The sequence below is a fragment of the Anomaloglossus baeobatrachus genome, chromosome 8, assembly GCF_048569485.1.
Source record: "Anomaloglossus baeobatrachus isolate aAnoBae1 chromosome 8, aAnoBae1.hap1, whole genome shotgun sequence".
Classification (NCBI taxonomy): domain Eukaryota; kingdom Metazoa; phylum Chordata; class Amphibia; order Anura; family Aromobatidae; genus Anomaloglossus; species Anomaloglossus baeobatrachus.
The window spans coordinates 44,915,577-44,927,650 of record NC_134360.1 but is presented as its reverse complement, the minus strand read 5'-3'; the positions used below and the strand labels follow the sequence as shown (position 1 = coordinate 44,927,650).

General features: G+C 47.0%; 1 protein-coding gene across 8 annotated transcripts in view; it reads right to left on the bottom strand.

Annotated features, from left to right (window-relative positions):
• The window catches only part of CHST13 (carbohydrate sulfotransferase 13), a 115,331-nt gene that overhangs the window by 82,693 nt on the left and 20,564 nt on the right, over positions 1 to 12,074 (bottom strand). For 4 of the 8 annotated variants that reach the window (XM_075321531.1, XM_075321529.1, XM_075321530.1 and 1 more), the window contains exons 2-4: positions 8,264 to 8,433; positions 3,112 to 3,203; positions 2,267 to 2,357 (exon numbers count right to left, since the gene is read on the bottom strand). The gene's annotated coding sequence lies outside the window, so the exon portion shown is untranslated. Of the gene's footprint in view, positions 1 to 2,129; positions 2,358 to 3,111; positions 3,781 to 8,263; positions 8,880 to 12,074 lie in introns of those variants that run through there. The other 4 variants (XM_075321526.1, XM_075321528.1, XM_075321527.1 and 1 more) reach the window with 3 other exon arrangements.

Genomic DNA, 12,074 nt, shown 5'->3' with positions numbered 1-12,074 from the left:
CTACTTACCTGCCTAGCGACTTCACTGTGACCGGCGAACAGCCTCCTTTCTAAGGAGGCGGTTCGTTCGGCGTCATAGCGATGTCACTAAGTGGCCGACCAATAGCAGAGGAGGGGTGGAGATGAGCGGCCGGAACATCCCGCCCACCTTCTTCCTTCCTCATTGCCAGTGGACGCAGGTAAGGTGAGGTTCTCGTTCCTGCGGTGTCACACATAGTGATGTGTGCTGCCGCAGCAATGACAAACAACCTCGCTACTCACCCGTCAACGATTTTTGGTGTTGGAGCGACCTCTCCAATACCAACGACTTTTACCTCTTTTGCGATCGTTTTAGGTGGCTCAGAGGTGTCACAGGCTGCGATGTCGCTAACGACGCCGGATGTACGTCACAAACACCGTGACCCCGACGATATATCGTTAGTGATGTCACAGCGTGTAAAGCACCCTTATGTCTCTGTCTGTTTCTATCTCTCTGTCTGTATTTGTATCAGTCTGTCTCCATCTCTGTGCCTGTCTGTCTCTCTCTTTCCTTGTCTGTCTCTTTGCCCGTCTGTCTTTTTCCAGGGCTGTCTCTTTGCCCGTCTGTCTCTCTCCAGGGCTGTCTCTTTCCAGGGCTGTCTCTTTGCCCGTCTGTCTCCTTGCCCGTCTGTCTGTTTCCAGGGCTATCTCTTTGCCCGTCTGTCTCTTTGCCCGTCTGTCTCTTTCTAGTGCTGTCCCTTTCCAGGTCTGTCCCTTTCCAGGTCTGTCCCTTTCCAGGTCTGTCCCTTTCCAGGTCTGTCTCTTTCCAGGTCTGTCTCTTTCCAGGTCTGTCTCTTTCCAGGTCTGTCTCTTTCCAGGTCTGTCTCTTTGCCCGTCTGTCTCTTTGCCCGTCTGTCTCTTTGCCCGTCTGTCTCTTTGCCCGTCTGTCTCTTTGCCCATCTGTCTGTTTGCCCATCTGTCTGTTTGCCCATCTGTCTGTTTGCCCATCTGTCCGTTTCCCATCTGTCTGTTTGCCCGTCTGTCTCTTTTCAGGTCTGTCTCCTTGCCCGTCTGTCTGTTTCCAGGGCTGTCTCTTTGCCCGTCTGTCTCTTTCCAGGGCTATCTCTTTGCCCGTCTGTCTCTTTCTAGTGCTGTCTCTTTCCAGATCTGTCCCTTTCCAGATCTGTCCCTTTCCAGATCTGTCCCTTTCCAGATCTGTCCCTTTCCAGATCTGTCCCTTTCCAGATCTGTCCCTTTCCAGATCTGTCCCTTTCCAGATCTGTCCCTTTCCAGGTCTGTCCCTTTCCAGGTCTGTCCCTTTCCAGGTCTGTCCCTTTCCAGGTCTGTCTCTTTGCCCGTCTGTCTCTTTGCCCGTCTGTCTCTTTGCCCGTCTGTCTCTTTGCCCGTCTGTCTCTTTGCCCGTCTGTCTCTTTCCAGGTCTGTCTCTTTGCCCATCTGCTTCTGTCTGTCTCTTTGCCCGGCTGTCTCTCTCTATCCGGCTCTCCACCGACATCTTATTACCTCACACATAAGCTTCTTATACTAACAGTTTATTTTGTTCCTATAGCAACCACTAACAGTTGCTATTTATAGCTTGTAGCTCCCACCTCCATTCAGTTTAATTGAGGCAGGATTTTTGAGAGTAACTGTAAAGCACGGGGTTACATTTTCCTGTCAAAACATAGTCTATGACGTTCCCTGGGTCACATGGGGCGTGTGTGCAAAATTTCGTGATTGTAAATGTGATGGTGCAAATTCCTTTAGCGGACATACACACACACACACACACACACACACACACACACACACACACACACACTAAGCTTTATATATTAGATTTAGCAAAATTTGGCTTCTAGAGGCTCTTTGTGCCCTGGCACATTGAAAGAGTTAACTGAGTATCCGTCAGTGAGCTTATTCTGATTAGAGAGTTTGTAACTTTTTTTAATCGGTCTTTTTCAATGATTATATGTAAGTAGAGGTGAACCTTGATGTGGTCATAAATCAGCTAAGAGGAGCTCTGAAAAATGAACTTAAGAGTTATAACCTCTCCAGCGACATGAGCTCACTGATGGATCCTCTGTTAACTCATTCTGCAGCCATCAAGATGCAGGGACACAGTCTACAAAAGCCAAACCGTGCAACATTTTCAATGAAACCTAAAATACATACAAGTAAAAATAATTGCTCCCCAAACGTGTCCATATCCGAGAAGTCCTTCTCTACTGTTACATTGTATCTGGTTCTCCTCCAAGTCTTTGATGTTTTCTTAGGCTTTCTATTTAGTTCTAAAGTTCTTTCTTCCTTACATCAGTTTTTGTCTTTAATCCGGATGATTTTACTCATTCTTTCCTCATTTTGCTTTCTGATCACTCCGCTCGGCTCGGACCGGGGTCAATTCTGGTATAATGCAATGCAATAATAAAAAAAATATTAAGATCAGATGGTTAAATATTCCTACAAGGAAGAAGAGTTCCTGGAAAGCTTAACAGGATCAAGATGGGGGAAAAATGAAGAGACACCGGCAGCGTGAGAGCCAAGGACTCCGCATTCTGCACTGATGAGGGTAAAGAAGACAGGAACAATTGTATGCATGCCAAAATCATACACACCAGTAGATGGGAATGTATAAGTAGCCATATAGGCAAAGACATGTATGAATCTAAACAGTATTCAAAAGATATGAGGGGCTGCTGATAAGTTTTTGGCTTTGTGATATTTTTTTGTTTCTATGGTAACGAATGTTACATCACATGAAAGCCTTATGTGTCGAATATATGTTTTTAAAATTTTGTGTTTGTTGCTTATGGCAACAGTGTTCTACGCATGCGGGAATAACGGGCGGAGTCTAATGCGATATTCACAGCAACTGAGAGCAGAGGAGGGATAAAATTCTTGTTTCTGCAAGGAAAGTCCAGGAAGGATATTCATGACAGTGGCGTAGCTAGGGTTTCAGCTCAGGGGGGGGCAAAACATTTGAGTGGGCCCCTTACCAGGTAACAATGATAACTACGGTGGCGCAGACTAATCGTGCATATAGTGGAATCTCGGCAGATGACACTGATATTACTGCTATATGGTGACTATATAGTGGTAGATATCGGTGCTGCAGCACATACAAGAGATCACAGTGCAGTTATAGATGGTGACTTACTGCTGACGTTCTTTCGGATGGAATTGTTCACCTTTTCTGTGTTTTCCATCTGGCCCAGACCGACATGACGACATCTTCCAGCCACAACTCATCTACAGAAATTACAACAAAGACATATTTGACTCCTCACACTTCCGGCACCGAACCCCATCTAATCCCAACCTGCACAAACGCCTCATCCTGCCGTCACCCCAATACTGAGCCACTGCTGCCGTGTGTGTCCCTATTACTGCACCTGCTGTGTGCACAAAAACCGACTCCTCTTACTGCCGCACATAATAATGCCCCCACTGTGCCCTCACATAATAATACCCCCACTGTGCCCCCCACATAATAATGCCACCACTGTGCCCCGACATCAGGGGCGGACTGGGGTGTCTGGGGCCCACCAGGGGAATTGACTCCAGGGGCCCACCCTACAGCTAAGTATAAACACCCATTAGCGTTATCCCCATTATTGTGTTGCTTTGACTGTATACACAGGCGGCTCCTGCACATCTATATTGTGCACCATAACTGTGATGTACAATTATAGTCGTTTGCAGTAATGGGGTCTTTGGTGAAAACAAGTTATCACAGGGTAGGTTGGTGATAACTTATTGATCGGTGGAACCAGAGCAGTGGAAACCGCACCGATCGGAAGATTGGGGAACTTTTTGCAGCGGCAGGTGGGATGTGTGACCGCAGCTCCATTCATCCTCTGTGGGGTGGGGTGTGTGACCGCAGCTCCATTCATCCTCTGTGGGGTGGGGTGTGTGACCGCAGCTCCATTCATCCTCTGTGGGGTGGGGTGTGTGACCGCAGCTCCATTCATCCTCTGTGGGGTGGGGTGGGGTGTGTGACCGCAGCTCCATTCATCCTCTGTGGGGTGGGGTTTGTGACCGCAGCTCCATTCATGCTCTGTGGGGTGGGGTGTGTGACCGCAGCTCCATTCATCCTCTGTGGGGTGGGGTGTGTGACCGCAGCTCCATTCATCCTCTGTGGGGTGGGGTGTGTGACTGCAGCTCCATTCATCCTCTGTGGGGTGGGATGTGTGACCGCAGCTCCATTCATCCTCTGTGGGGTGGGATGTGTAACTGCAGCTCCATTCATCCTCTGTGAGGTGGGGTGTGTGACCGCAGCTCCATTCATCCTCTGTGGGGTGGGGTGTGTGACCGCAGCTCCATTCATCATTCATCCTCTGTGGGGTGGGGTGTGTGATCGCAGCTCCATTCATCCTCTGTGGGGTGGGGTTTGTGACCGCAGCTCCATTCATCCTCTGTGGGGTGGGGTTTGTGACCGCAGCTCCATTCATCCTCTGTGGGGTGGGGTGTGTGACCGCAGCTCCATTCATCCTCTGTGGGGTGGGATGTGTAACTGCAGCTCCATTCATCCTCTGTGAGGTGGGGTGTGTGACCGCAGCTCCATTCATCCTCTGTGGGGTGGGGTGTGTGACCGCAGCTCCATTCATCCTCTGTGGGGTGGGGTGTGTGATCGCAGCTCCATTCATCCTCTGTGGGGTGGGGTTTGTGACCGCAGCTCCATTCATCCTCTGTGGGGTGGGGTGTGTGACCGCAGCTCCATTCATCCTCTGTGGGGTGGGATGTGTGACCGCAGCTCCATTCATCCTCTGTGGGGTGGGGTGTGTGACCGCAGCTCCATTCATCCTCTGTTGAGCAGCCAGATAAAAACAAGCCCAGCGCTCGCAGCCACTGAGGGAATGAATGGATCAGGGGTCGAGTCGGACATGAGCTCCAGTATAATGGGGGATAAAAGTTGCACGATTGGTGCAGGTCCCAGCAATCGGTCCACACAGATGAATAAGTTATCACTTATCCTTAGGCCACGTTCACACGTTTAGTATTTGGTCAGTATCTTACATCAGTATTTGTAGCCAAATCCAGGAGTGGGTGATAAATACAGAAGTGGTGCTCGTGTTTCTATTACACTTTTTCTCTGATTTTACCACTCCTGGTTTTGGCTTCAAATACTGAGGTAGAAAAACTCACTGAATACTCAGTGTGTGCACGTGGCCTTAGTAAAGGTGTATACTTGTTTTCACTGGAGAATCTCTAAGTGCATATTTACTGCAGTGTAATAGTCACAGGACAGGGAGGGGTTAAATGTTTAAGTATTTAATTTCTACTGGAAATAATCTCCCCCTTATAGAGAGAAAATGTGACCTCCATACACAACACAATCCACTATACCAAAACCAATAATACCATATACAAGGGGGAAATACCGCCACACCGTGACAAGACAACATATTACCACCACATAGTGATCGAGTACAACCACATACAAGGGATAAATACCGCCACACAGTGACCAGACCACATATTACCACCAAACAGTGACCAAATACATCCACATACAAGGGAGAAATACCACCACACCGTGACCAGACCACAAAGTGACCGAACAATACCACATACAAGGGAGAAATACCGCAACACTATGACCAGATAACATACTACCAACACATAGTGATCAAAAGCAACCACATACCAGAGAGTAAAACCACCACATCATCATTAGACCACACAGTAACCGAATATTACCACATACAAGGGAGAAATACCGCAACACTATAATCACACCACATAATGACCGGCTATAACTACATACAAGAAAGTAATACCGCCACACCATAATCAGACCACATAGCAGGGTGGATAAAAATCAATGTTTTTTTTAGAAAAAAAAAAAAAAAAATCGGATTTTTTTTATTTAAATTGGATTTTTTTCATTTAAATCGGATTTTTTTCAATATACTGCTTTTTGAGGAAAATATTTTACCATCCAAAGGTTCTTCCATCATGAGATAAAGCTGAGTTGTTTAACTCAGTAGAATAAAGGCTGTATATGTGTAACATTCACAATGCCATGCTCTTCCAGAGCTTTCTGTAGGATTAGTGGGCAGTTTCTCTCCTATATTATCACAGACGCTCGCTTTACTTACGTAGTTCTCAAAACTGAATTTGACTCCGCAGAGGTCCCAGCCTCTTCTTCACGGCAAAAATATTACAACATGAACAGAGTTGAGAAAAAGACCTTAATCCTATTGTTCTACAAACCTATGAATACAGAATCAACCCCTTCAGTGCCAAGTCCAAGAAGTTAGACAATATGTTTCTGATTGTTTGGAGTGGAATAGATCTGCACAACACAAGAAGAATGTGAATCTAAGTGTGAGGAGGAGGAAGGGCAAGCAGACAAGAAAATGAAAGTGAAACTTTGAGCACAATACTGCAGCATAGCCACAGACAGACAAGTCTGGATCTGTTTGTGTGTACGATCTGAGGTTTATTACATTCTTTCCTTATAATGGCAGCAGGCCGTAAAAGAGACCCAGTTTGGGAATATTTTAATGAAGCTCCTTCGCCTATCGGTAAGGCAGACATGCGTGCAAAATGCAAACAATGCAACAAAGAGATGCAAGGCCTGGTGGCGCGAATGAGGCAACATCATGAGAAGTGCGGTGATGAAGATGACCAAAGAAACACTTCTGAACAGGCAGGATCTTCAGGTTGGTAAACATTTTTATTGAATCCCACTTAAAAACAGAACTACACATGGACAGAATTAAATTACAAGCAGTAAACAAACGAATGGGACAAGCACTGACTCCAGCTCATTTTTTGGCAAATATGGTCAATATCCAATATCAGGGTCAAAACCTAAGTGCTAAAAAAGAGGAGTTAGCTATGACATGGGTATCCAGCAATCATCCATCTTTAATGCCAACTATAATAAACTTCAGAGCTAAGGGGGAACCATTCAAGAAATATATGTTTGCTGAAGATATTTTAAGGAAGGTCACACCAGTAAACTGGTGGAAGTCACGTAAGCGCTTGGATTTAGAGACTGTTCAAGTAATGATTTCACTTTTAACAGCAGTAGCTTCTTCTGCAGGCGTTGAAAGAATATTCTCTTCCTTTGGACTCATTCATTCTAAATTGAGAAATCGGTTGGGACCCAATAAAGCAGGAAAGCTTGTTTTTCTTTTCCAGATCATGAATAGGAACAAAGAAGAAGATGATGATGAAGATGACGACAAGTGAGCTTCAGAGGACAGCAGGGACAGTAGTATTTAAGATTTTCATGTGTCGGCTGGGCTGACAGTCTAAGTTTCTTAAAATATATATATATTTTGTTTAGCCAAATTAGTTAAACATGGATGTTTGTTTAAGCAAATAACTTATGCTGTAATGTTGTTATTGTTTCAGTTGAATATATCTATTTAAATTGTTATTAAGGTCAGGATTATTTTTCTCCTTCCTTAGTGTCCAAATATGAATGATTAACCCATTAAACTGGAGAGAAAAAAGTAATATAAATAGTGATTCTAAAAATCTTCATCTACTTGCATGTTAAAGTAGCAAGAACTAGTTTAGGTAGAAACTTTGATTTAAATCACTGATTGAAATCAAGCCTTACTGACTAGTGATTTAAATCAAATCCACCCTGCCACATAGTGACCGAATACAACCACATACAAGGGAGAAATAACGTGACACTATTACCACACCACATAATGACCAAATAATACCACACATGAGACAAATATCAGTACATGACCAGACGACATATTACTACCACACAAGGACATATAATACTATAATATTGATCATGAATAAAAACTACAATGCTAATAACACTAATATTATCATCAGTGCCATAATGCACATGAGCTCTGTATATAGTGTATAGGTAATACAGTGCTCACCAGTAACATTATACACAGGAGCTCTGTATACAGTGTACTGCCCTATAATGTCCCCACTGCCCTATAATGTTTCCCACTGCCCTATAATGTTTCCCACTGCACTATAATGTCCCCACTGCCCTATAATGTTTCCCACTGCCCTATAATGTTTCCCACTGCCCTATAATATCCCCACTGCCCTATAATGTTTCCCACTGCCCTATAATGTCTCCCCACTGCCCTATTATGTCCCCCACGGCCTATTATGTCCCACACTGCCCTATTATGTCCCCCACTGCCCTATTATGTCCCCCACTGCCCTATTATGTCCCCCACTGACCCATAATATGCACCATAAAGTCCCCCACCGCTTCTTAATGCCCCTTGTAAAATAACACTGCTCCTCCCCCACCCGCAGCCCCTGATATAAAAGTACATCTTCGGCTCCTCTGGAGCGCTTACCTGTGCCTGCGCGTCCTGCTCTTCATCCCTGCAGCTGCGGCCCCGGTGATGATGATGTCGGTGCAGGACTGAGGCGCGCTCCTCTGCAGCCCCGGCGATGACGGTACGTCGCGGTACCAGCACTGCTCTCCCTCCTGTCACCGGCCGCACTGTACAAATGTATTGCGCACCTGAAAGACGTACATACATCTGGATACCGGCGCAGTCGGTGCAGGCCTTGGGACTCCCAAATTGTACCCCTAGGACCTTTGGTGACTCATATGACACTTGTGATGTCACTAAAAGTCCGGCAACTGCAAAAACGTCAGTGATAGTGATTGTACAAGTTCTGTACGATCACTGAAGTTTATGATAGAAAGCCCGGGTGGCAGGGCCAACTCAGGCCTGTGATGCCCTGTGGCATGGGAGCTGTCTGAGGGCACCATACTGGGGATGGGGGGCAGCTGCACTACAGGCCCCCAGCAGCAGGACAGATGGGACCAGTGGCATAACTAGAGTTTGATGGGCCCCGGTGCAAAGTTTGGACCTGGCCCCCCCACACGTACATGACACTCGGGGTATGGGATAGTGTCGTTGACACTTGGCTCTTTCCCTCAGCACCCAGGTTTCCCATGATCTGAAATCTCTCTGTCAGCAGCTTTCCCAGGCTCTGCTATACATCTTTCCCTCGGCACCCAGCTTTCCCATGATAGAGCATGGGAAAGCTGGGTGCTGAGGGAAAGAGCCTCTTTTCCTCAGCACAAAACGTTCCGATGCAGTGCTTTATCTTTGTCCCCCTCGTATATAGTTATCCAAATACTATAATGACCCCCACATAGCCTTCCATATAGTATAATGGGCCCCACATAACCCTTCAGATATTAGAATGCACCTCCCATAGTCCTCCATGTATTATAATCCACGTTACATAGTCCTCCATATTATATAATGTAGAGCATAGTCTTCCATATAATATAATACACATCCCACAGTCCTCGATTTAAGATAATGCACATCCCATAGTCCTCCATATAGTATAATGCACACCCCATAATCCTCCATATAAGGCAAACCCCATAATCCTCAATATAGTATAATGCACACACCATAATCCTCCATATAAATGCACACTCCATAATCCTCAATATAGTATAATGCACCCCACATAGCCCCATAGCGACGGCCTAACGTCTCAAGACGTCGGAAAAACAGGGTACTTATTCTGTTCCGACGTCTTGAGACGTCAGGCCGGAAAAAGCTTGTAGCGCCCCCCAGTGACGAAAAATCTCGGGGGTTTCAGCTACCGGAGGTAGCTGAGACCCCCAAGATTATGAATCGGGGTGTTTTTTTTGGACCCCGTTAATGCGATCGCCGGTATACACCGTATACCGGCGACAACATTAAAAAAAAAAAAATGGCCGGTAAAATTGATTTATTTCTCATCTGACGTGATCAAACATGTCAGATGAGAAATAAATATAATCCTCTAGTGCCCCCAAAGCCCCCGGTACCGGGGAGTCCCCCCACCACCCCTACCCCCCCTCCGGAAACTCCAAGATGGCGCCGACGCGCGCTGAAAACTCCCGCCGCCGTCGGCTCTGCATTCATTTCCCTCCGATCTGAAATGATCAAACATTTCAGATCGGAGGGAAATGTCCTCCCCCTGACCCCTCCTCCGGTACACCGGAGATCTCTGGTCCCCGGAGCCCCCTCCGGTTCTCCAGAGCCGCCTCCCCCCTCTCCCCTCCGGAGCGTGGAAAATGGCGGCCGCATTCATCCTACTCTTTCTGCCGCATGTGACACGTCACATGCGGCAGAAAGTTGTCCCCAGGTCCCCCCGTCACCCCCCGTCACCCCCCCCAGCCCCCGGTCATACGTTACCTGGCTGCTGGTGCTCCGGCCCCGCGATCACGCCGCCTCCTTCTCTTGAACGCTGGCGGCGCATGCGCAGACAGCGGCTGTCAGCTGGATCCCTGCAAGCAGGGACGCTGACGTCGCTGCTGCAGTAGGCTGCTCCACTGTGGACCGGGGGAGGGTGAGTGCAGTAATCTGCAGACACACTCCTCACATGGAGAGCCTGCTGTTCTAGAAAATGGGGGGTACGTTCTGTGAGCGTGCCCCTCATATTCTAGAATGAGGTTACTGCAGGTCACTCTGCCCTAGGTTGGACCGGGGCAGTGTGAGTGCAGTATTCTCAGATTACTGCACCCACACTGCTCATGGAGAGCTTGCTCTTCCAGAAAATGGGGGATACGTTCCCTGAACGTGCCCCCCATATTCTAGAAGATCCAGAGACGGCGTGGGACCTCAAAAATGGATTACAGCGACCGAAATTTATTTATTTACAATAAATTGGTAAAAGAGGAATGTTTCGGGGAGTTTTTTTTCAAATAAATTTTTTTTTGTCTTTATTTTTTTCTATTTCTTGACTGGGTTAGTGATGTCGGGTATCTGTTCAGATGCCGTGACATCACTAACCCCAGGGCTTGATGCCAGGTGACATTACAGCTGGTATCAACCCCATATATTACCCCGTCTGCCACCGCACCAGGGCGCGGGATGAGCTGGAGCGAAGCGCCAGGATTGGCGCATCTAATGGATGCGCCACTTCTGGGGCGGCTGCGGCCTGCTATTTTTAGGCTGGGAAGAGTCCAATAACCATGGCTCTTCCCACCCTGAGAATACCAGACCCCAGCTGTCTGCTTCACCTTGGCTGGTGATCTAATTTGGGGGGACCCCACGTTTTTGTTTTTTTTTTAAAAAACGCCTGGGGAGCCCTCCAAATTGATCACCAGCCAAGGTGAAGCTGTCAGCTGTGGTTTGCAGGCTAAAGCTGTCTGCTTTACCCTAGCTGGCTATCAAAAATAGGGGGGACCCCACGTCGTTTATTTTAATTATTAATTTTTTGGGGGGCTAAATACAAGGCTAGGCACCCTTTAGTGCCACATGAAAGGCACTAAAGGGCGCCAGCTTAGAATATGCAGGGGGTGGGACGTTATATTTGTTTGACATCTATCCATTCATCCATTGTAGCATTTTAGGCTGTGCGCCCACAATCGGGATTTGCAGCGTTTTGGGCGCAGAGTGTTTTCCCTGCGTCCATAACGCTGCATTGTGCAGTAGAAGCACAGTGGAAGGATTTTTAGAAATCCCGTGCCCACTGTGCTTCTTTTCTCCGCAGCATAAACCGACCTGTGCCGGCAGCTTCCCGAGCCTCAGCATGTCAATTTATGCTGCGGAGATGAGTGTTCTCTGCAGGTAGCATAGAGCTCCACAGCGGCCTGAACCCAAATCGTGGGCATGGGCAGCTGCGTTCTCCCGTGGACAACACTCACATCTCTGCAGGAGGCTGACACTGTGTACTAGACGCCGTGTCGCTGGATCATGGCCACATAGCCTAAAAGTGAGACATTTGTTGCTACAGCAACATTTTTGTGAAGTACCTGTGGATTCAAAATGCTACTATACTCCTGAATAAAATCCAGTTTCCAAAATGGAGTCACTTGTGGGGGGTTTCTAATGTATAGGTACCCAAGGGGCCCTGCAAATGTGACATGGTGCCCGCAATTTATCTCAACTTTTCCAGAATTCAAATGGTGCTCCTTCCATTCCAAGCCCTCCCATTTATCCAAACAGAGGTTTTTGGCCACATGTGGGGTATCCCTGTGCTCATAAGACATTGGATAACAACCTGTTGGGTCCACGGTTTGTTGTTGTCTCTTGAAAAAGTGAGAAATTTGATGCTGAAGCAACATTTTTGTGAAAAAAATGAAAATGTTCAATATGGCAACCTAAGCTTATCAAAATCTGTGAAGTATTCGTGGATTCAAAC